The 25,491-nt window shown below is 41.1% G+C and overlaps 5 non-coding genes across 5 annotated transcripts; 1 reads left to right on the forward strand and 4 right to left on the reverse strand.

The window, feature by feature from the left end:
* Positions 1-10,318: 10,318 nt before the first annotated feature.
* On the reverse strand, positions 10,319-10,400 carry TRNAY-GUA (transfer RNA tyrosine (anticodon GUA)). Its single transcript has one exon. It is a non-coding gene; the product is annotated as a tRNA-Tyr (tRNA).
* A 2,736-nt stretch (positions 10,401-13,136) lies between these two features.
* On the reverse strand, positions 13,137-13,208 carry TRNAC-GCA (transfer RNA cysteine (anticodon GCA)). The gene has a single exon. It is a non-coding gene; the product is annotated as a tRNA-Cys (tRNA).
* Positions 13,209-13,790: 582 nt separating this feature from the next.
* On the reverse strand, positions 13,791-13,861 carry TRNAG-GCC (transfer RNA glycine (anticodon GCC)). Its single transcript has one exon. It is a non-coding gene; the product is annotated as a tRNA-Gly (tRNA).
* Positions 13,862-14,599: 738 nt separating this feature from the next.
* TRNAS-UGA (transfer RNA serine (anticodon UGA)) lies at positions 14,600-14,688 on the forward strand. Its single transcript has one exon. It is a non-coding gene; the product is annotated as a tRNA-Ser (tRNA).
* Positions 14,689-19,959: 5,271 nt separating this feature from the next.
* Positions 19,960-20,033, reverse strand: TRNAM-CAU (transfer RNA methionine (anticodon CAU)). The gene has a single exon. It is a non-coding gene; the product is annotated as a tRNA-Met (tRNA).
* Between the last annotated feature and the right edge of the window lie 5,458 nt (positions 20,034-25,491).

Consider the following 25,491-nt stretch of genomic DNA (forward strand, 5'->3'; position numbering starts at 1 on the left):
ACGGTGACAGAATTAAGAAGGATGCACCTCGTTCCGATACCGAATGAACAGTACTTTGATACTGGACGACTGATTTGTTCCTACTATTGGATAGATCAACTTGAGCGGGGGATGGCTCGTCGACAGACACCGGTGGTTGGGAAACCTGATTGACCCTGACCCTTCGTGCGAGAGGTGCATTAGAAAAAGATATTGAGTTAACTTGAAGAAAGGTACTGAGAATATTATTTACTCTTACGCTGGTAAGAGACAAATAAGCCTTTCTTGTAGAGAAGAGGTGGTAGAAATGTTCTTGCCAATCAACCACTAAACAAGTTCCAACTAATTGAATAGTTGTATGGTTGCTTATTTCAACCTCTTCACCATTTCTATAGGAAATATATGTAAAGGCTTCAATTTTTGCGCATTTTTGCGTCTTTGGTTTTTCGGGGTGGGATATTATTCGCACCAAAGAATTGTTAGATATATTGTACTCTACAACTGGTCTTACCGGGACGGAGGTCTTTCTTTTCCTGTAGAGTGTAACCGATTGGAGGTAAACCCAATTATCGGATTTGAATTCATTAAAAATCACATTACCTGGTGCAATTAGAGCATCACTCTGCTTGGGTATACTAGTTACCCTTTCTGGATTATGAATATATCCAGGTAGGAGTCTTATCTCAATACTACTTCGTGTTTTTTTGATTCGGATCAGTCCACCTACTTTACTAATAATAGTAGAGGTTATTTGTGTACCTTCCTCAATAATAGTATTATTTGTTACCAAAATGGATGAGAAAGGTTCGTGAATAGTATAAACCTCTTCGGGGATCAGAAAAGAGTTGCCTCCTTTGATTACTTTGTACCGTGAGCCAAGAGTCTTTCCTATCCCACTATCAGAAACAAATCCTTTTTTAGGGACGGATTCAACTTCTATAGTACCATATTTTATAATCCCCGAAACGCTCGTTTGATGTTCTGAGTTTTCGTAGATAGCAAGAATGGCATTCCGATCCAAGATTTTATTTAAATGAACATCAATATTTGTAAAATATGATTCATTAGACCCTTTTCCCTGTCGTTCAAGTAACAAAGAAACTGCTTCTTTTTCTTCACCCCGTTCTACCATGAGATTGGAAAAAATTGAAGTAGATACTGGAGGTTTCAACCAATTTGAAAAACATTTTGGATTGATTCCAAAGTCTTGGATCCCTTTTTGAAAACCTCCATAATCAATAGCATTTATATTCTCGCCAATTCTTTCATGAGACTCGTGTCTACTCTCGCTCGAGTGAGGTTTAAAATGGATTCTATCCTGATCCTCGTGAAATAAATAGTTCTTATCGGAATCATTAAAAACTCCCGAAAGAATCCAAATATGACCCGTCTCGCGTACGACACGAATGGGATTATCTATACAATCAGATAGATGCCACACAAATCTACTCCAGTGGGTCTCTCCTTCTATATTTGGATAGATAGATTTTTGAATACGCTCCTTAAGGGGAAATTCTTTGGCTCATACTTCCGCAATAATTTGTTGCGATTCGACATACTGATCATTCCGAATCATTAGTAAACTTTGTGCTGGAATGGTGAAATTGTGTATATTATTACGACTCTTAATAAGGATGGGTAATTCATTTCGACACATCCAAGCAGGATGCCCGTGTCGCGTACGTGTGGGATACACTGACCTTTCATCGGGATTAATGAGTCCATTAAACGGAATTCGTACATATTCTGCAATATCGCCCGTAGATACGCCACCTGTATGAAAAGTTCTTAATGTTGATTGAGTTCCTGGTTCTCCAATTGATTGACCCGCAATGATACCTACAGCTTCCCCTAGTTCTACTAAATTGTGATGGGCGAGACTCCAACCATAACGCAACTGACGAATCCAGAAAATGCTTTTGCATGTCAAAGGAGATCTTATATGTATAGATTGCGTCGATGCTACCAGGTTACTAGCCAGTCCATCACCGATATCTTGATTACGTGTAGCAATACATCTCACATCCCAATAGACGTTATCGGCCAACACACGTCCAATCAGTCTTTGATATGATATTGTTCAGATAGATCCTCTTCTTTCCTCAATGAGATTTAAAGCGATGCTTTTGGTAGTTTCACAATCCCTTTCGCGTACAACAATATGTTGAACTACTTCAACGAGCCTACGTGTCAGATATCCAGCATCTGATGTTCGTACCGCGGTATCCACAACCCCCTTGCGAGCACCATAACAAGGAATAATATATTCTGTCAAAGATAAGCCTTCGCGCAGGTTCCTTCGGATAGGTAGATCAATTACTTGCCCCCGCGGATCTGACATCAGTCCCCTCATACCGAGCAATTGGTGAACTTGAGATGTACTTCCCCGGGCCCCTGAGAAAGACATCATATGAACTGGATTTAGGGGATCGATCATCCTGAAACTTGGATTCATTTCTCGTTTCGAACATTCACTTGTAGCATACCAGGCCTCAATTGATTGACGTAACTTTTCTACGGCATGCAAACTCCCGTAACGATGATACTGCTCTGGGACGTAACCTTATCTCTCCGCATCTTATACAAGCCATCCTTTGGAGGGTACTGTTGAAAGATCGTCGATGCCTAATGGGACAGATGCTTTTGTAGCTTGTTGAAAACCCAAAACCTTAACTTGATCTAGAATGTTTGTTGTAGATGCGATTCCGAAACAAACTACTAACTTGCTGATAGGTTGTCTCATCGTAGTCTTATCCATCATCTTATTATAGAAAGGTGATTCAGCTTTATCCGCCATTGTAGAAACCTCAACTTTTTCTTCTTTTACCTCGTAAAAATTATTAACCAATAGATTGAGGCTCGAGTCATTCATTAAATGTATAAAAAAGCTTTCTCATTCTTCGTTACTCCAGTCATATCTAAAAATCTTTTTCTTGTATCATTGTACCCGGTACGGGCGAAGTCCCACGCGGGAAAGAGGCTTTTGATAGACCCTGCATCGCTTCCTTTAATTGCTGATTAAACAAGATACGACCAGCTGTTGTAAGTATATACATACCAAGGGTATGGCCCTCCCTACACTTTCTGATTTGGTAATTCTCGTAAGAGTGAAAAGAGGTCCCTGAGGTTTCATATTGAGATTCAATAGGCAATTCACGAATTCTCGAACTGATCGTTTGCAAATCGACCCCCCACCGAAGCCACAAAAAACTATAGAGATCATTTGTTTTAATTCTTTGGCCCTAAGTATATCGTAGTAACTAGTAAAATAGGGTATATTGGGAGAGGAACCTATAAAATCAGAATGTCTATTTCCATAAATTCCTTGCCTATTCTCAATTGTTAGTATATAAAGACCTAGAAGCATGTCTTGACTCGGTACAGATACGGGATCTCCCGTAGCGGGGGAGAGTAGATTTGTGTGCGAAAACATTGGAAAACGAGCTTCAATCTGAGCTTCTAGAGATAGAGGTACATGGACAGCCATCTGATCTCCGTCAAGATCTGCGTTAGACCCCCCACAAACCAATGGATGCAAACGAATGGCGCGTCCTTCTATTAAAATGGGTTGAAATGCCTGTATACCCAATCTGTGTGATGTAGGTGCTCGATTCAGCGGTACGGGATGACCTTGCATAACTTCCCGAAGAACTTTCCATATAATGGGGTCTTTTTTTCTAATCATATTCTTAGCAGCTCGTAGATTACGAGCAAGGTGTCACCCAATCAAGTTACGAATTACAAAGGCTTGGGAAAGCTCGATCGACAATTCTCGGGGTAATCCACATTGATGTAATGGAAGAGACGGACCTACTACAATAACGAAACGACCTAAATAATCAACCCGCTTTCCGAGCAAATTCTCACGAAATCGTCCCTCTTTCCCCTCAATAACCTCTGAGAAAGATTTGTAAGGCCTGTTATTAACATCTCTCATTGGTTGTCCACGTATGCCATTATCAATAAGGGCATCCACAGCTTCTTGAATGAGTCTCTTCTGACAGACAATCAGCCCTTCTGGTGTGAATTCACTCCCCGATAGAAATTCGATAAGAGTATTATTTCGATGAATTATCTTTCTATAAAGCTCATTAAGATCAGAAGTAATTAATTCGCCTTCATATAGTTCAACTATTGGTCTCAATTCAGGCGGAAGGACTGGTAGAAGATCCAGAACCATCCATTCTGGTTTTAGATTCGTTTGGAGAAAATCCTTGGCTAATTTCATCCGTCTGACCAAAAGATCTTTCCTCCTTTGAATCGTTCGGTCTTCCCATTCATTCCCGATAGATCCTTGCTTCGCCGGTGCCTGCCACTCCAAATACGCACGATCCATAACGCCCTGCAGATCCAAGCTAGCTAATCATTTTTTAATGGCATCCCCTCCAGTAGCTATTTCATTTCCTTGAAGAGTTTCAAAGTTTCGGGTGGGAAAAAAGATGGGAAGAACATTTTTCCAAGATCGATCCTCATAATTAAACAAACCCCGCAATCTTAATAGAGTGGGTCTCTCAGCCACAGGCCTAGCAGGAAAAAGATTGGGATAGGTCGAACGAATACCCCCCCCAGAGAATCGGACACGAGTGTTTCCTCTCATCCGGCTCAAATAACTATATCTAAGTGTGAAAGTATGATACGACGTCTTTGGGGTGCGATAATCCCAACCTATCTATAGAGATAAGAATAAGAGATAAGAATAGCTGTTCATTACTCAAGCTTCAACTTGCCTTTCCTGAGTGATCTCGGTTCTCCCCCCCCCCCCCTATTACATTATTCATATCTTCACAAAAAAAATATATATATATATATTTTTTTTTTATTCCCTCTCGAGTTGGTCAGAGGTTGGAGAGATTTCTCTTGTTCCTAATACGACTACTTCTCCTCTTTGGGTTTCCACCCCACCCCGATGGTTATCAATCAATTTGAAAAACCTTTGCGATGATTAATTCCTCATAACCATATTTCTATCATAAAATAACCTCTTTTTGAATAAAAAAGAAGAATGAGTTTGAGTGAAAGATCGTGTCAAAAAAACACTTGGATTCTTTTTCATCAAATCAGGAATGTGAGATAAAAATATTTATTACGAAGCCTAATCGATGGATTAATCAATAAAAATTAACCTTGGAAGAGAGCCCTCAGCCCGTACTCTGTATATAGTACTTCTTATCCCGAGTTACGCGATATTCCTCGCTCGTGAGAAATAGGTCGGAATTGGAGGCATCCCATCGTCGTATGGGATGACAGATTGTAATTAATCTGTGATAATCGAAACATACAATCGAGTCACGCATCGCAATATACTGGGCTTTCTAGTTCTTTGAGAGGTTTAGCAAGGAGATTTGCAATGTAACTGGGGATTCGTTTTGGGAACCATACGTGGGTTACTGGACATGCTAGTTTGATGTATCCCATTCGGTATCTTCGAACCCGAGAATCGGTAAACTCGACTCCACAATGCTTACGAGAATTTGAATATTCCTCTTCATTATCGACAGATCGGTAGTTTCCGCAAGCACAAACTCCGCTCTTTATGGGCCCAAATATTCTTTCACAAAATGAACCATCTCTCTCTGGTTTATGAGTCTTATAATGCAACGTATAAGGTTAATCAACTTGCCCAGCGATGTCTCCATTAGGTAACTCTCTTTCAGCCCAACTGCGAATCTGTTCGGGGGAAGCCAGTCCAATCCGAAGTTGTTGATAATTAGTCCGATGAATCGTAAGATAAAATGTTTCAATTGGTTTTTTGTAAAAAAAAAAGTTTCGATTAAATATCAAATATCTTCACTCCCCCTCCCCGAATCTTCTTCAAATATAAAATTGTGCTCCAGATTCAGACCCATGCACCGTAACTCTCGAACTAGCAATCGGAAAGATTCTGGAACCGTATTGGGTTTATGAACGGGTTTCCCGGTCGTAATAGCACTAGGTACTTTGTAACGAGCTTGAATATGATCTGATTTAATTGTAAGCATCTCTTGCAGCGTGTGAGATACACCAAGACCCTCCAAAGCCCAAACTTCCATTTCTCCAACTCGTTGTCCCCCCCGTCTAGATCTCCCCTTGAGGGGTTGTTGCGTAACAAGCGCATAGGGCCCGTTGGATCGTGCATGAATTTTATCATCAACCTGATGAATCAATTTCATTATATAGGCCTTTCCGATCGTAATTGGTTGCTCGAAAGGATCACCCGTTCGTCCGTCGATCAATCGACTCTTTCCGGGATGTTCGGGCTCAAATAACCATGGATTACGAGTCCCGGTACTCGCGTCACAAAGCTCTGAAAATACTAGTTTTCTAGAAGCCTCCCGCTCATATCTTTCATCAAAAGGTACTATCCGGTAATGGGTTTTCAGAAACTCCCCAGCTAACCCGAGCAAACACTCAAAAATCTATCCTACATTCATTCATGAAGGTACTCCTAAGGGACTTAATATCATATCGACTGGTGTACCATCTTGTAAATAAGGCATATCCTGTCTGGGTAAGATCTTTGACACAATACCTTTATTTCCATGCCTACCAGCTATCTTATCACCTACTTGTATCTTACGTTTCTATAAGATATATATATGAATAACCTCTGAATCATTCGTAGTATCGTCTTCGGGATAAACCCACCTAACGTCAGTGACTCGACCTCTTCCACCAATAGGGACTTTCAGACAACTCTCTCTTGCGTTAACTAATTGAATACCAGAAATGGCTTGTGACAATCTTCCTTCTGGAGCACGTAATGAATCCGCCCCCTCCTGTGGCGTCGGTTTACCCACCAAAACATCCCCTGCTTCTACCCAAGATCCCGACTCTACAAGCCCATTATTGTCCAAATGTCGAAGTGCATAACTATCTAATTGAGGTATTTCCTTAGTAACTCTTTCAGGACCCTGGTTTGTTGCACAAACTTCAACTTCATGTCTCTCAATGTGAAAAGATGTAAAAATATCTTCGTATATCGAACGTTCACTAATCAATACTGCATCTTCAGAATTGTATCCCTCCCAAGGCATATAGGCTACTAAGATATTTCTACCTAAAGCTGATTCTCCCCCAACGGTTGCTGCTCCATCCGCTACAACTTCTCCGCCTTTCAAGAGTTCTCCTGGCATAACCGTAGACTTTTGGTGTATACAGGTATTGTTATTAGAACGTTCATAAATTCGTAATTTGGTATCTGTAGTGTTTAAACCTTCTTCATCGCTCTCTTCATCGGTCGTAGATAGTGTAATTCTATTACCATCAATATATTGAATCCATCCTTCTCGTTCAGATACAGTTGCACCTCCAGAATCCGAGGCTACTTAACCTTCTAACCCAGTCCCTACAATACATCTTTCAGGCTTAAAGAGTGGAACCGCTTGACGTTGCATAGTAGAACCCATCAAGGCGCAATTTGCGTCATTATGCTCAATGAATGGAATAAGAGAAGCTCCGATAGAAAAATATTGTAGAGGATGAATGCTTCGGAAATCGACTTGCTCCCATAGAACGCTTAAAAACTCTTGTCGATACCGAACCGGTATAACTTCTCTTTCTCTAATCCTCCATTCCGATATTAATAGATTTCCAGTTGCTACTCGATAATAATCATCCTCAGCGGGGGATAAATCAATTAATTGTTCTTCCTCAGCCGATTCGGACATTTTAAGATAAGGGCTCTGCAAGGATCCAGAATTGCTAACTTTTGCCTGAATAGCTAATGATGAGATGAGGCCAGCATTCATGCCTTCGGATGTTTCGATCGGGCATATACGCCCATAATGACTAAAATGAATATCTCGAGCTTAAAAACTAGCGGTTCGCCGTGTCAACCCCCCGGGACCTAAAGAACTTAATCTTCGTTTATGAACCATTTCTGATAGTGGATTGGTCTGATCCAAAAATTGTGATAAGGGATGTGAACCGAAAAACTCTTTGGAAGTTGCTATTACTGGGACAGACGTTACTAATCCTCTGGGAGTTAATAGACGTTTACGCCTAACGGCTCTACGAAGATTTTATCGGATCGGATTCTCCAAACGGTTTAAGGCCAATTTCATTTGTTCCTGTAACAGATCCGCCACAGATCGAACACGTCGATTTTTTAGATGATCTATGTCATCAAGGTTACCCATACCATAGCTTATTTCGATTGAATGATCCGCGGCTGCTAATACGTCTTGGGGTAATAGAAAATGTTCCGTTTCGGGTACATCCAGAGCTAGCTTGATGTTTAAGTTTCGTCGACCAACCCGTCCTAATTCACATCTATGCTGGAAAAATCTCTTTTGTAATTCCTTGAATATAGATTCTGAAAATGCTATATCTACGTCTGTAGCAGAGTATAGGTGTTTGTAAAGTTCCACTATAGCATCCTCTGATGATTCAATAGCCCCTTTTTGTTTCTTCAAGATATTTGAAAAAATCTTAGGGTAACGGACATTCTGTAAAATATCTCTTCTGCTTAACCCCATAGCTATTAATAAGATCAGAATGGATACTTTTCGTTTCTTGCTGATACGAACCCATATCCTGTCTTTCTTATCCATCTCTGATTTAAATCTTCCTCCCCGATCCGAGATTACGGTGCTAGTATATGCAGAGACTCCTTTTTGATCCGATTCGCGGTTGTAATAGATACCAGGACTTCTCAGTATTTGATTAATCAAAACTCTAGCAATTCCATTAATGATGAACGTCCCTTGAGAATTCATCCAAGGAATGGATCCGAGGCGTACAGCCTCTTCTTCCACTACTCCGTCTCTGTTCCGAGTCAATTAGGCTGGTACATATGGATCGGATGAATATGTAACACATTGATACGCAGCATCTCTCTCTTCGACTGAAGGTTCTGTCAATTGATACTGTTCACTAATAGATCAGGATTCAACTTCCTTATCTGTATCTTCAATTTTCGGAAAGTTCTTAAGTTCTTCAAGCAATCTTTCGTGAACGAAACGGTTAAATCCTTCGAATTGAATTCGTGCAAGTTCTGGCAGTACAGGCGTGTTTCTATCTCCTCCTAATATTACACCGAGATTCATTCTCAAGCAAAACTATATCAATTAGATTTCTTTTCCTTTCTTTCTAGCCCTATAAAAGACAAAGAGGTTAAAGGAAAAGAGAAGAAAAAAAGGGAGGGTGGGGAGTCACGGATATCTTTTACAGGAACTTTTTGTACCAGGTGTTAGATTATGAAAGTAGGCTGTAAGGGGTCTGCGCAACTCGAACCCCATGAACCTACATCTTCATAAAAATAATTCTATGACGAATTAAGAGCTCACGTATCCAAAATTTTTGTGACGATTCAAAAATATTTAATGACTCGCAGCAAACAAAGACAAACTCCGCAAGTATATTATATCAATAATTTTGATTGCTAGGGAAGCGTGAAAGAATAGATGGGTGGTTTTTTTTATTCCCAGCCGGTGGCAACCTCGGCACTATTAATGATTCACCGATTGAATCTGAATCTACGGGAAGCTACTTACTAGGAAAATGGGGGGGTTGGGGGATAGTTCCAAGTTATACCAAAGGAGTTTCAGATAAATGGATAAATCTTGTTTCCTTTCCACGCAAGTCCTCGTAACAGATTAATAGAAGTCTGAACGATTTATTTCTAGAAATAGAAATGGGAGGTATATTGGGATTTTGAGGACAATAGAGGCATGGGAAGAGTGTAGGGGTGGACGAAGGGGAATTCTGTAGATGGGGCGGCGCACACGGTAAGGGTTAATCCACGAAAACTGGAAGAATAGCCGCGGTAAATTAACTACCAGAAGCAAAAAAAAAACCAGAAGCAAAAAAAACCAGAAGCAAAAAAAACCAGAAGCAAAAAAATGATGAAAGGTTTTTGTTTAGTCAATTCAATAACCAATTATTGGGTTAACTTATTGATTTGTTAAGCAGATATTCAAAGAATATCGTCTTGATGGAATCCTCATATGTAATAGAAACAAGCACTGGGTGGTTATAGCGCAAGGATCTCCATCGATGTCCTATGTTTCACGGGATTGAAATAGTCTCGCCCCCCACCATTGTATCTATGATTTAGATAAGTTAGATAGATGCCTAAAGATTAGGTTTGAATTTTTGATAAATTTATTTCATCTTCATCAATTTTTTTTTTTTTTAACCTAAAAAAAGATCGTTGACTTTGAAGCAGCCGCTAGATAAAATCTAATTACTTCCTGGGATTGTAGTTCAATTGGTTAGAGCACCGCCCTGTCAAGGCGGAAGTTGCGGGTTCGAGACCCGTCAATCCCGATAAATCCTAATTCTAGTGAAATGCTTTAGGGTTTCAGTTGCGATATTAACGAGATAAACGACGCCACAAATGAATCTATGGTCTCAGACTTGGGTCGAGCTGGATTCGAACCAGCGTAGGCGCCGCCAGCGGATTTACAGTCCGCCCCCATTAACCACTCGAGCATCGACCCACAGATTATGGGACATTTCAGTTTCAAAAGTAGGGTTACCGGTTGGTTCGCGGTTGCATCCCGATAATTGAGTCGGACCCCTAGTTTGAGTACAAACCGATAAGATAATAAGAAGAATCTTTCTAGTACGATCGCGAGGTTCTTGCAAAAGGAATACCCCCAGGGGAATTCGAATCCCCGTCGCCTCCTTGAAAGAGAGATGTCCTAGGCCTCTAGACGATGGGGGCCTGATCACCCCTTAAAATCATAGAGTATTCTCTACTAATCGTCAATTCAATTTATCTCTCGAAACAATAGAGAAGTAACAAGACTCAAATCTTTTTTTTTTTATTCTCCAACCTATTAAATTAGACTAATCATTTGAGGGGGTTTCTAATACCCCTTACCAGATTGCATCAGCGGATTGATCGATCCAAAGAGAAAGGGTCAGGGGTAGGTTATTGCCGCGAGGAAGAGAGGAATCGGGTATTCTCGAGATTTCATTTCATGATATACTATGTAATCGATATTGAAAATTCAACTTTAATACTCCCTTATCTTTGATTAATTGGAGATACTTTATTCGGTCGACCCGACTAAACTAATTAGAAATAGATGGTTCATAATAGAGCCCAAGAGTTTTTATTTCCCAATGGGACCACTCAAGCTATTCCTCAATTGATTTGAACTATTAATACGGAAGTCAATATTCTTGCGTTCGTAGCCACTGCACTTTTCATCCTAATCCCTACAGCTTTTCCACTCATTCTTTACATTCAAACGGTCGCTCAAAATAATTAGTTCGAGGATCAATCTCTTAATCCTCAGTGTACAGAAGCGAGTAGGGAAACATAGAAGGATTGTTTGTTGCAGGATAAAGAATGAGGCTGGTATTCCGGACGAGACAATAATACGCAATATAGTTGTTAGTAATAAATTACTGGTCCCTACGCTCCTTCCTGATTAATCTTCTTCAGTCCCTTTTCTTTCAATCGGAATCTTTATTTTTTATCTATCTATTTATCTATATCTCAATCTATTATCTGCGAATAGATAAATAGATAGAATTCACGGATATTGATAAATCAAATTTAGCGATAGGTATCTTTTTGTATGCCCCTACAAAAAGCGAACCCCAGGGATCCTATCCTAGAGGTGTTATCTCAAGTGTACTTGTCAAAAGTATCTCTCATTCTCAACATATCTTTATGCAAAAGATCCGGAACTTGAAGCAGTAGCAGAAATAGTAGGTTAGGTTTGGAGATAGAAAAAAGGGATCCATGATTAAATTGATTCAATATGGTTCTTCAACATTCGAGAACTAACGGGAAGAGTAAAAATAGGGATTCCAAGACGTTACCTTTTTGTGACATCTATTTGATTCTAACTTATTTCCTCTGGAAAATAAATATAGATATACATGTGTATGTGTGGACGACGGAGCTAAAGATAGATCTAAGGATTCTTGTATTCCACACACAATGGAATGTAGAACAGGGTATATCAGGTATATAAAGAACAAACCACATTGGAACAAGAAAAATAGACAGATAGATTTACCCATCTATCTATTTCGATCCAGATGCATGGGGGATAGCCAGCTATTCATTAGCTCAATCCGGCAAGAGATAATCCAGGAAGTTCGATTAGAAGCACTAACGTGACCTATAAGTGAAGAATAATATTCTGATAATTACCCACATCGCTTAAGTCACAACGAGACAAAATAATCACATATAGTTTTTAGGTGGGGTGGGGGGGGGTGCCAGCCATCTAACCTAAAAAATCTCAGCTTATCCCACCCAATATTGTGATTATGATTATTTCTTTACCCCATTATGTCGAAGCATTCTCATCTTTCAGGGTTGTCGTCTGAATCCCATCCTACCATCGTCTGAAATACTTCCAGGTGGAACTGGAACACATATCATTTTTAATAATTTAGATTCGTAGATTCGTAGATTCGTAGATTCGTAGATTCGTAGAATGACCATATTAATACATTTAGAAAGAGTAACCAGCGGATACTTTACAGGGAGAAACTTCTGTGGCTGGATCCTCCCGAACGAAAACATTTCTACATAGATTGAAGGTAAAGAGAGAGATTATTTCTCTCTCGAAGACAGGGTAGGAGAGTATCTCATACTATATATGTTTCCCACTGAGAAAAGGATTCTGGGGCAGGGATAACACGAATCGTTGGTACTGTTACAACGATTGGCATTCCCCGAATCAGACTATGAGAGAAATGGTTAACCGTTTGTTATAACCCACTTCTTCCCCAAACTGCAGGTGAGAGGGAGAATGTAGAAATCACCGTCGGGGCAGCCCAAGCTATACTAACTAGATCCGTAATTATAGTTCCTATCCCTTCAACTCTCTTGAGATTTACTAATTATTGAATATTTATGAGTCCAAATACGAGTCCGGGCTTAGAGACATACCGTGCGTGAAAATTACACTCCTATTCAATAGGATACCCCAATAACAAAAGATAGTGAGGATGTATATATATTTTTTTTTTAATGTTACCAAATATCTATTTCAAAATCTTGATGATTCAGACCTTTAACTCATAAACCGATGATATACTATTATTGGGATTGCTTATATGTGACGCATCGATATACATTTAACGTGATAGGCTATAATAGACTATAGAGCATCTCTATTTGTATCCGGTTTCGGCGCAACAAACAATCCCTGAAAAAAAAAAATATCAATATAAACATTGATATATTCATCAAAGCTTGGATCAGGCGACACCCAGATTCGAACTGGGGAATGAAGGATTTGCAATCCTCCGTCTTACCGCTTGACTATATCGCCCTTACCTAACTATCTGCGACAGATCTCAATTCAAGAAGAAACCTTCTTGATACGGAATACTTGATAGCAAGTAGTTACTGATGAGTATACTATGGAACAGAAACATTAGCAAGTTGCTTATTCCCCTATACTATTTACCTACCTAATCTATCTATTACTGACTAGATTACTCCGCTTTACTCCATCCCCTGGCAGCAACTCAATTAATTGAGATTACATAAAGAAATTGGGCCGGATTGGCCGGCCTTTCCACACGGTTCATTATCTTTCAACCAAATTACCAATACAGTCATCTTTCCACCCTTTTCCTTGTTTTTTTTTTAGGGGGGGGGAGGGGTGGATAATTCCAATCAAATCAATTAATACTGTCGTTGAACCCCCTTGCGCGTTTTTTGAAAGAATCACTTGATCCATCCGCACTGGGATGCCTCTCTATAGGGTATGATCGGAGTTCTTAAGATTCAGAATATAAAAGAACCGCCCCCCCGGATAGGGAAACAAAAAATAAATTAATAATTCCTGCAATGATTGATTCTTAATGCGTCATTTCGCGTATATAGCAGACTCCTTAGTGATTTGATAGGCGGATAGCGGGAATCGAACCCGCGTCATCTCCTTGGCAAGGAGACATTTTACCATTCAACTATATCCGCACAACCTGTTACCGCATTCTACACCACATCACGTACTTAATGTATAGTAATTCTACAGATTGACATATCTAGCTTATTCATTAGACCCCGATCCTTAATGAATTTATTACGGGCGAGAGGACCCCCCCCCCCCCCCACCCCCTTCGTAACAGTGAATTACGAGAAGAGGAACCGAAGCATCGAATTATTGAGAAATAAAGGAGTTGGGTATACCTACTGAAAAAACTAATCCGATCCATAATGAAGCCCCCGAAAAGACAATATTTTTATTGCTGGACCAACCGCCGGGGGAGGCGAACGCGACAGGTACACCAACAACTAGTAGAAATGAGGTAGCAATTAATGCGAATAAAGCCAACTGGAAAGCGATAGTCATAATTCTGATTCCCTCCATATCAGGAATGGGTTATTTGTACCATCCAATCCCCATCCGGTGAGATTTTCACTGTACCAGGTATTTGAGGGAGAACCAAAACCTTTCTAGTACTCCAGAATCTAATGTCACTGAATCTATCAATGAGTCGTCGCATGAAAGTGAAAATCTCGCCATTCGGAATGATCATCCACAGCAACTCCGCGATCAATGATCAATCTTATGAGATTCCTCCCACTCTATATCTTTCACAGTAGAGGTGGATCTTGATACAATACATATGTCTTGAGATTGATAAGATTCCTACTTCACCTAAAGTAGATGATTAATACTTTCGATTACTGGGTAAGGAATCCGCCTCTCCAGGAGAGATGGTCGAGTGGTTCATGGCTCCAGTCTTGAAAACTGGCATGGTGTCGAAACGCCATCGAGGGTTCGAATCCCTCTCTCTCCTACTATTGGCTTAATACCAACAAATATTCAGGGACGAAATAACTAAGATATATAAATGGTCTAAAAGAATTATTGATTAAAAGAATCATCCGATAGTATATAGTATACTTCAGGTAATGAAATGAAACCCAGGGATAACTTTTTTTTCTTAGTAATAATTCACTTTCCATCTACTAAAGCGAGCAGTCTGAAAATAGTTTTATTTTGGCATTCGGTTGTGGCTCGAACCCGCATCAATATCTCTCAAGGCTCGAGGGATGGTAGCATATGTGCAAAATGAAATACCGACTAAATACATTTTAGATTGGCACTAGTCCCATCGACTGATTCGCCGGAAAAGTAAAATGATGTTGTCTCAATCTCAATAGTCCACCCCCCACCCCCCCCATAGGGGGGATCCACGCGTTACCGTATGTGACTCACGGGGATTCAAATGATCCTTGAGTTTGCCTATTCTTATCGACATGCCACCCCTACCACCCCAAAATGGGGTATTCGGCAGGAGTATTTCCGTAGACGAAATAGGCGCGGCTGCTATTGAAGCTTCTGGTTCGTGGTTCTTCATAAATTATTGTTTCGGAAGAATAGACACTATTTGATATCTATCTATCTATTTAGATAGATAGATAGAATCTACCTCGATGTGGTGAATTCACTAACAGGGACGTACATATATCCAGCAGCTATTAACCCACTAGTAGAAGTAGAGAAATATTTTTTTCTCCTCATCATCCCAACAATTCTCCCCCAAGTTTTAATTTTCAATTAAGGGGTGTCATAGAAAGAACGGGTTCGGTATCACGATCAATTCCTTTTTCAAACCCGGCCGCAGCTGCACGAGCCCTTCCCGCGTGCCATAGGTGGCCCACGAAGAAAAAGAATCCTAGAACGAAATGAGAAGTTGCCAACCAACTCCGAGGAGATACATAGTTCACGGCATTGATCTCGGTAGCTACTCCACCCACGGAGTTGAGAGAGCCCAAGGGTGCATGAGTCATATACTCCGCGGATCGTCGCTCCTGCCACGGTTGTATATCCCTCTTTAGCTTACTTAGATCTAAACCATTAGGACCCCTTAAGGGTTCCAACCAAGGAGCGCGAAGGTCCCAAAAACGCATGGTTTCGCCTCCAAATATGATTTCTCCCGTAGGGGAACGCATCAGATATTTACCCAAACCAGTGGGTCCCTGAGCGGAACCTATGTTAGCACCGAGACGTTGGTCCCTGACAAGAAAGGTAAAAGCTTGAGCCTGAGAAGCTTCTGGGCCAGTGGGACCATAGAATTCGCTAGGATATGCTGTGTTGTTGAACCAGACGAAGCAACAAGCGGTGAAACCAAAGATGGCAAGAGCTCCTAAACTGTAGGACGAGTAAGCTTCTCCGGACCATACGAAAGCGCGACGAGCCCAAGCAAATGGTTTCGTTAATATGTGCCAGATTCCCCCGAAAATACAAATAGATCCCAACCAGACATGTCCCCCAATAATATCTTCTAGATTATCCACACTTACGATCCAGCCCTCTCCGCCAAAGGGAGATTTTAGTAGATAACCAAAGATAACGTTCGGGCTTAGGGTAAGATTCGTAATCTTTCTTACATCCCCGCCCCCAGGTGCCCATGTATCATACAAACCTCCAAAATAGAGTGCTTTGAACACTAGGAGGAAGGCACCGACGCCTAATAGTATTAAATGGATACCTAGAATTGTGGTCATCTTATTCTTATCTTTCCATATATAGCCAAAGAACGGAAAGGATTCTTCCAAAGTTTCGGGCCCAATCAGAGCGTGATAGATGCCCCCAAACCCTAGAACTGCGGAAGAGATCAAATGAAGTACTCCGGAAACAAAATAAGGGAAAGTATCTGTGACTTCCCCGCCAGGACCTACCCCCCAACCCAGGGTAGCTAGGTGAGGAAGTAAGATCAACCCTTGTTCATACATAGGTTTTTCCGAAACGAAATGAGCCACTTCAAATAGATTCATAGCTCCGGCCCAAAATACAATCAAACCAGCATGAGCCACGTGGGCACCAAGTAATTTACCAGACAGATTGATGAGTCGGGCGTTACCGGCCCACCAAGCGAAACCTGTGGTTTCTTGATCGCGACCACCCAGAGAGAGGGTTCCATTAAAGAGCGTTTCCACGGGGTAAGACCTCCTCGGGGAATACAAGGTTTTCATGAGGCTGATCCTGAGCCGCCATCCAAGCACGAATACCTTCGTTTAATAGGATGTTCTTTGTGTAAAAAGTCTCAAATTCAGGATCTTCTGCTGCACGAATTTCTTGGGAAACAAAGTCGTACGCGCGTAGATTCGGGGCGAGACCAACTACTCCAATAGCACTCATCCATAAACCGGTCACTGGCACGAATAACGTGAAAAAGTGTAACCAACGTTTGTTAGAGAAAGCGACACCGAATATTTGGGACCAGAAACGATTAGCAGTTACCATTGAATGAGTCTCTTCGGATTGAGTTGGGTTAAACGCGCGGAATGTGTTCGCACCATCACCATCTTCAAATAGAGTGTTTTCCACTGTGGCACCATGAATGGCGCATAAAAGGGCGGCACCAAGAACTCCCGCAACCCCCATCATATGGAATGGGTTTAACGTCCAATTATGAAAACCTTGAAAAAAGAGAATGAATCGAAAGATAGCTGCTACACCGAAACTGGGTGCGAAGAACCGACCGGATTGCCCCAAGGGGTAGATCGAGAATACAGAGACGAAAACGGCAATAGGGGCGGAGAACGCTATTGCGTTGTAGGGACGTAATTGTACGGACCTAGCAAGTTCGAATTGACGTAACATGAAACCTATCAGAGCAAAGGAACCATGAAGAGCAACGAAGGTCCATAGACCTCCTAATTGGCACCAACGGGTGAAATCTCCTTGTGCTTCGGGACCCCATAACAGAAGCAAGGAGTGGGCTAAACTATTAGCAGGAGTAGAAACTGCGGCAGTCGAGAAGTTACAACCTTCTGAGTAGGAACTAGCTAATCCATGAGTATACCACGAGGTAACGAAGGTTGTACCGGTGAACCAACCACCTAAAGCGAAGTAAGCGGTGGGAAAGAGTGATAGACCAGACCAACCTACGAAAACGAAACGATCTCTTCTTAGCCAATCGTCCATACTATCAAATAAATCTTTCGGTTCCTTGGAAGATTTTCCAATGGCGATGGTCATAGTTATTCCCTCACTCAACTCTTCGAACCATTTCTGGGTTCCCTTCTTTCCATTCTATGAAATGGTATAGTTACGTTACTTTGCATAAGATTGAACCATTACATCGTTGTCCCTTCTGGAAAAATCGTTCACCGAAACAGCATACCTCCGGTAGTCATCACACGAGAATGATACTGATAGATCTTTCAGGATTTTTTCGCTTCCTCTCTTTCTTCTTCGTTTTCATTCCATTATTTCTCACTCTTTTTATCTTACCTTTCTCCCTCTTTTTATTTTCCTTCCTCTCTAGTTTTTTGTCTATTCTTCTCCTTATTATTCTTCCTTTTTTCCCATCTAATATTACGTTTTTAATTGTCTCTCCTTTTTCAATCTATCAATATCGACTTAGTCTCGAGACGAAACATTTTGTTACGTAATTCCCCAGAAAGTGGGTAAGCCTTTCTTTTCTTCCGAGATTTCGTCAACCCTTCTGCCGCATCGACGGACCCTAATTTGGGACTCCATCCCAAAGATATTCTTTCTTTCGTCAAACAATCATTGGCATTTATTAGATATTTTCCCGCAGTACCGGTATATTATTCCAACTTTTTTTTTTTCTTATTTGATTTTTTACTGGTAAAGAGAGAAAAGGGGTTCGAAAAGGAAAAAATCTGTCTCTGAGAATCCGTGAAAGGGTTAGTAGTATAGAGAGTATACGCACGTCTATAGATCCATCTGATCTGTATTTTTATGGTACTCATCTATACTTTAGGAACATCCCAATAATTATTTTACCAATCTCCAATAAAAATTGAAAGCTTTCTGGTCCCGAATTGTGCGAATGGGTAGTGGCCTACCCCGACCTAGCTTCGAATGGAATAGTTGTTAAAAATATCGACATTGAATGAAAGGCCTATACCCCTGCTTCGAGTTCCGATGGCAAAATAATAAATTTTGATTCTTTGAGGAATATAAAAAACAGGAGTCTTAATTATTTAATTAAGGGGGTCGGAAAAATTATTCAATAACTCAATAACTGGAAATTATCTATACAGAAAAAGCGATTATCCAAGATTTTTTAGACTGAATAGAAATCTATTGATACTGAGAATTCATATCGAATTCCCACGCTAGGGGTAACTAAATAATCTATAATATTAGGGATTATATTCATTTGATTCTTCAGTATCGTGGTTAACGATACATTTCCAATTAGGAATCAGGGTGAGAAAAACAATTCAACTGAGAAATCTAATTTGAACGGAGCTAGCCCTGCACCGATTCTAGGATTATCAATTAAATGATTTTTTTATTCCCCCTCAACCTATCAATAATTTTATCGATTCAATTCAGGTTCAATCAAATGGTAAATGGGAGAATCGAAAGATTCTCATTTGATGGGCATTTGGGTGAGTATCAACATTCCACCCCTTTTTGAATAAAAAATGTTTAAGTGTCAGTATCCTCACCATTTTCAGGAAATGAAAGGGACAATATTGTATTGTGCTTTCGCACGCAGATCATACTGATCTGGGTGCTTCTGTCAAAAAGAGACAGCTCGAGTTTGATATTTTGTACAACTATTTGATTAGCCCCTTATCGGATTTGAACCGACGACTTACGCCTTACCATGGCGGTACTCTACCACTGAGTTAAAAGGGCCTACAAATAAATGGTCTAATTGAGGGAAATTCTACGTGGTATACAAAAAAACAAAACTATTTTGTTTGTTCCGTTTTTTATTCTTTCCAGATACTAGAACTTGGTAAAAGAAAATCTTGATTTGAGACGAAGCAAAAGATAGTTGTGTTGATAATTCCTTTTTAGACCCTCTATTCCTATTTTCCTCTCCAACCAATAATGGGTAAAAAAAAAATATTGAAAGACTATTAAAGATTGAAATACTATTCTTTTTTTTTTTCATGTAACGTGGAATAAGCATAACCTAGAAAATAATGGAAATACTCGTAATTATGCGGCCTACGATCTACAAGGCTTGGGGTTGATTGGTCAGTAGGACACGAGAGATAAAATGATTAGGGTAAAACCCATAGGTAAGGGTGTCTTATCACTTCATTAGATAGAGAATTAACGGTTTCCTTTGCGGAGACAGGATTTGAACCCGTGACCTCAAGGTTATGAGCCTTGCGAGCTACCAAGCTGCTCTACCCCGCGTAGTTGATACCTTCAATGTAATTATTACACATTCCTTGAATAATTACATTGAACATGAGAAAAAATTGTTAATCTATAAATATCTATTTTTTTTTTTATTGAATAATACTTTTTTCACCAACTCGATTTTATTACTCCAGGCAGCAAACAAGTGTGTGCCATTTCGCGAGGTACGTGTCTAGATAAACCAGAGTCTCGGTAATTGGATCTGGGTCGTCCGGTTAGGGAGCATCGGTTACGGAGACGGACGGGTGCACTGTTACGCGGTAGAGATTGTAATCCCTTGGAAATCTTTATTTTTTCCTGGATTGATGAACCCTTTCTGATCTGTTGTTTCAAAGATTGACGAATGAGATCATATTCTTTCACCAATTTTTCTTTTTTTTTCTCCTTCTCAATGAGACTCTTCTTTGCCATAATCTATAGGTCAACAGGATTGGAATACTATTCTAAAATGGATTGGATCTGCAATCAAAGTTCTTATTTATCAGTTAATATAGATATAAATAAATAAATCAATTTGTTTATATCTATTAAGCCATAGATAGTTGGTCTTGCGATTGGCTCAGATGTAGGGGGTAGTGAGGGTGAGCCCGACGCATAGACGTTTCGCTAGTCGAAGAAGAGAGAGATAGAGTTATCCAAATTTACCTGATGTAGATGCTATTAGAAAAGCTGCGTAGGTAAATATGTAACCTACAGAGAAATGGGCTAGTCCCACTAATCGTGCTTGAACAATAGAAAGAGCAACTGGTTTATCCTTCCAGCGTATCACATTTGCCAAGGGTGTACGTTCGTGGGCCCAAGCTAGAGTTTCAATGAGTTCTTGCCAGTAACCGCGCCAGGAAATCAGAAACATGAATCCAGTGGCCCACACGAGATGTCCAAATAAGAACATCCATGCCCATACAGATAAACTGTTCATACCGAAGGGATTGTAGCCATTAATAAGTTGCGAAGAGTTCAACCGTAAATAATCCCTCAACCATCCCATCAAATAAGTAGAGGATTCATTAAATTGAGCAACATTACCTTGCCACAGGGTGATATGTTTCCAGTGCCAGTAGAAAGTGACCCATCCAATGGTGTTCAGCATCCAGAAAACTGCTAAATAAAAGGCATCCCAAGCTGAAATGTCGCAGGTACCACCTCTACCTGGACCGTCGCAAGGGAAACTGTAACCGAATTCTTTCTTATCTGGCATCAGCTTGGAGCCTCGCGCATCTAAAGCACCTTTCACTAAAATCAGTGTAGTTGTGTGTAGACCCAAAGCAATAGCATGGTGAACTAGAAAATCCCCAGGTCCAATCGTTAGAAATAATGAGTTACTATTGTTATTAATAGCATCCAACCAACCGGGTAACCATAAGCCCCGACCGGCATTAATTGCTGGACTATCTGCCGAGGATAGAAGTACGTCGAAACCATACAAAGCTTTACCGTGAGCAGATTGGATCCATTGAGCAAATACAGGTTCAATAAGAATCTGCTTCTCCGGAGTTCCGAAGGCTAGCATTACATCGTTATGGACGTAGAGCCCTAGAGTGTGGAACCCTAGGAATAAACTAGCCCAACTTAAATGGGCTATTATTGCTTCTTTATGTTCCAACATTCTTGCTAAGACGTTATCCTTATTTTGTTCCGGATCGTAATCTCTAATAAAGAATATAGCCCCATGCGCGAAGGCTCCTGTCATGATAAACCCGGCAATATATTGGTGATGGGTGTATAGTGCGGCTTGGGTCGTATAATCTTGTGCTATAAAAGCATAAGCAGGCAACGAATACATATGCTGCGCAACTAGGGAAGTGGTGACTCCTAAAGCGGCTAAAGCGAGTCCTAGTTGAAAATGGAGGGAGTTATTGACCGTATCATAAAGTCCTTTGTGTCCACGCCCCAATCTGCCGCCTGGAGGAATATGAGCCTCCAAAATCTCTTTCATACTATGTCCAATACCAGAGTTAGTCCTGTACGTGTGACCAGCAATAATAAACACAGCTGCAATTGCCAAATGATGATGAGCAATATCAGTTAGCCATAAACTTTGAGTTTGTGGATGAAATCCCCCCAGAAAAGTTGAAATAGCTGTTCCTGCTCCTTGGGCACTATCAAACAAGTGGTTACTGGAGTCAGGATCCTGTGCGTAAACACTCCACTGACCCGAGAAGAATGGTCCCAAGCCTTGAGGATGCGGGGTTGCGGTTAACAGATTATCCCATCTCACATGTCCACCCCTAGATTCAGGAATAGCTACATGGATCAAATGCCCCGTCCAAGCTAAAGAACTCACCCCGAAGAGTCCTGAAAGATGGTGATTGAGCCGAGATTCAGCATTTTTGAACCAGGAAATGCCCGGTTTCCATTTAGGTTGTAGGTGTAACCAGCCAGCCAGTAAGAATGAAGCGGAAATGGCTAGCAAAAAGATAGATCCAGTATAAAGATCTTGGTTGTTGCGTAGACCAATGGTGTACCACCATTGATATACACCAGAATAAGCAATATTGACTGGACCCGGAGCCCCTCCCCGAGTATAAGCTTCGACAGCTGGCTGACCGAAATGAGGATCCCAAATAGCATGAGCAATTGGCCTTACATGTAATGGGTCTCGCACCCATGCCTCGAAGTTACCCTGCCGAGCCACATGGAATAAATTCCCAGAGGTCCAGAGAAAAATTATAGCTAATTGACCGGAATGAGAAGCAAATATTTTTTGATAGAGACGCTCCTCGGTAGTATCGTCATGACTCTCAAAGTCATGCGCAGTGGCTATACCGAACCAGATACGACGAGTAGTTGGGTCTTGGGATAGACCCTGGCTGAACTTTGGAAATCTTGATGCCGTAATGTTTCTCAAATCCTCCTAGCCATTATCCCACTGCAATGATTCTCGCTAGGAAGAACGCCCATGTTGTGGCGATTCCACCCAGAAGGTAATGAGCTACTCCTACGGCACGTCCCTGTATGATACTCAGAGCCCTAGGTTGGGTAACAGGAGCAACTTTCAATTTATTATGAGCCCAAACAATAGATTCAATGAGTTCTTGCCAGTATCCGCGACCACTGAATAGGAACATTAGGCTGAAAGCCCAAACAAAATGAGCACCCAAGAATAGAAGACCATATGCGGATAACGAGGAACCATATGATTGAATGACTTGGGAAGCCTGTGCCCACAAGAAGTCACGTAGCCATCCATTAATAGTTGTTGAACTTTGCGCAAAATTTCCCCCAGTGATATGGTTCACTGCTCCCTGTTCACTTATACTACCCCGTACATCGGATTGCATCTTCCAACTGAAGTGAAATATAACTACTGAGATGGAATTGTACATCCAGAACAACCCTAAGAAAACGTGATCCCAAGCAGATACCTGGCAGGTACCTCCTCTACCGGGCCCGTCGCAAGGAAAACGAAAACCAAGATTTGCTTTATCGGGTATTAGGCGAGAGCTGCGTGCAAACAGAACACCCTTCGGTGATATTAATACAGTAACATGAATTGTAAATGCATGAATATGGTGTACCAAGAAATCTGCAGTACCTAATGGGATTGGTGCTAAAGCAACTTTGCCAGCTACTGCTACTAAGTCGCTACCCCCCCAGGTTAAGCTAGTACCTACCGCTGCATTAGGTGCGGTTGAACCAGGAGCGGAAGCATGAGTATTTTGCACCCACTGAGCGAATATGGGTTGTGACTGAATAGCGGTATCTGAAAACATATCTTGGGGACGTCCCAAAGCACTCATAGTATCGTTATGAATGTATAGGCCGAAACTATGGAAACCTAGAAAGATGCAGACCCAGTTAAGATGTGAAATTATAGCATCACGATGCCGAATGACACGATCTAACAGATTGTTATATTGAGTGGTCGGGTCATAATCCCTTACCATAAAAATAGCTGCGTGTGCAGCCGCGCCAACTACTAAGAAACCCCCGATCCACATGTGATGGGTAAACAAGGAGAGTTGTGTAGCATAATCGGTGGCTAAGTACGGATAAGGCGGCATAGCGTACATGTGATGGGCCACTATAATTGTTAAAGAGCCTAACATGGCAAGATTAATAGCTAATTGAGCATGCCATGAAGTGGTTAGAATTTCATAAAGACCCTTGTGACCCTCACCAGTGAAGGGGCCTTTATGAGCTTCTAAAATCTCTTTCGTACTATGTCCAATACCCCAATTGGTTCTATACATATGACCAGCTACCAAGAAAAGAACTGCAATGGCTAGATGGTGATGCGCGGTATCGGTCAGCCACAACCCCCCTGTTACTGGATTCAATCCCCCCCGGAAGGTTAAAAAATCGGAGTATTCTGACCAGTCAAGAGTGAAAAATGGGATTAATCCTTTTGTAAAACTAGGATACGTTTGAGCCAAAAGATCACGATTAAGAATAGATTCATGAGGAAGGGGTATTTCTTTGGGGTCAACTCCCGCATCTAATAATTGGTTAATTGGTAGCGAAACGTGTATCTGATGTCCCGCCCACGCTAGCGAACCCAACCCCAAGAGACCTGCTAGATGGTGATTCAGCATGGATTCTACATTCTGGAACCAGGCCAATTTTGGAGCAGCCTTGTGGTAATGAAACCAACCAGCAAAGAACATTAATCCTGCAAAGATTAAAGCACCGATGGCTGTGCAATAGAGCTGTAATTCATTAGTTATTCCGGAAGCTCGCCAAATTTGAAAGAATCCAGACGTTATCTGTACTCCCTGAAACCCCCCGCCCACATCCCCATTAAGTATCTCTTGACCCACTATTGGCCAAACCACCTGAGCGCTAGGCTTAACGTGAGTAGGGTCATTTAGCCATGCTTCGTAATTGGAGAAACGAGCCCCGTGAAAATACATGCCGCTCAGCCGGATGAAAATAATAGCTAGTTGACCAAAATGAGCGCTAAATATTTTACGGGATATATCCTCTAAGTCAGAGGTATGACTATCAAAATCATGAGCATCAGCATGTAGATTCCAAATCCATGTGGTGGTACTAGGACCCTTAGCCAAATTTCTCGAGAAATGTCCAGGTTGAGCCCATTTCTCAAAAGAGGTTTTCACGGGATCCTTTTCCACCATAATCTTGACTTCTGGTTCTGGTGAACGAATAGTCATCGAGACTCTCCTCTCTTCGGACGAGGGATAGCAACAACCTACCAACAGAGGATACGAAACTTCTAAGAACTAGAATTTTTACTACTAACTAGTAAAGTATTCTTTTTCCCCTTGAGTTTGGAACTGGAACAGCTGCGATAGAAGAGTTATGCGGGGCAGGCATTTAATCTTATTATTACACAATCGACTAGTGCCTCATGGACTTTGCAAAATTGATCGTTGAATAGGGGGAAGAAGCGAAGTGTGACTGAGTGAAGGTTGGGTAAGCAAGACTTTTTTTTTTCCTAATACTATTTGTTACATTTTTTTCATCTAGGTCGCTGTGCTTCTTTCACTCA

Source organism: Cibotium barometz, unplaced genomic scaffold, assembly GCF_041138505.1.
Source record: "Cibotium barometz isolate CiBa-2024 unplaced genomic scaffold, ASM4113850v1 ctg576, whole genome shotgun sequence".
Lineage (NCBI taxonomy): Eukaryota > Viridiplantae > Streptophyta > Polypodiopsida > Cyatheales > Cibotiaceae > Cibotium > Cibotium barometz.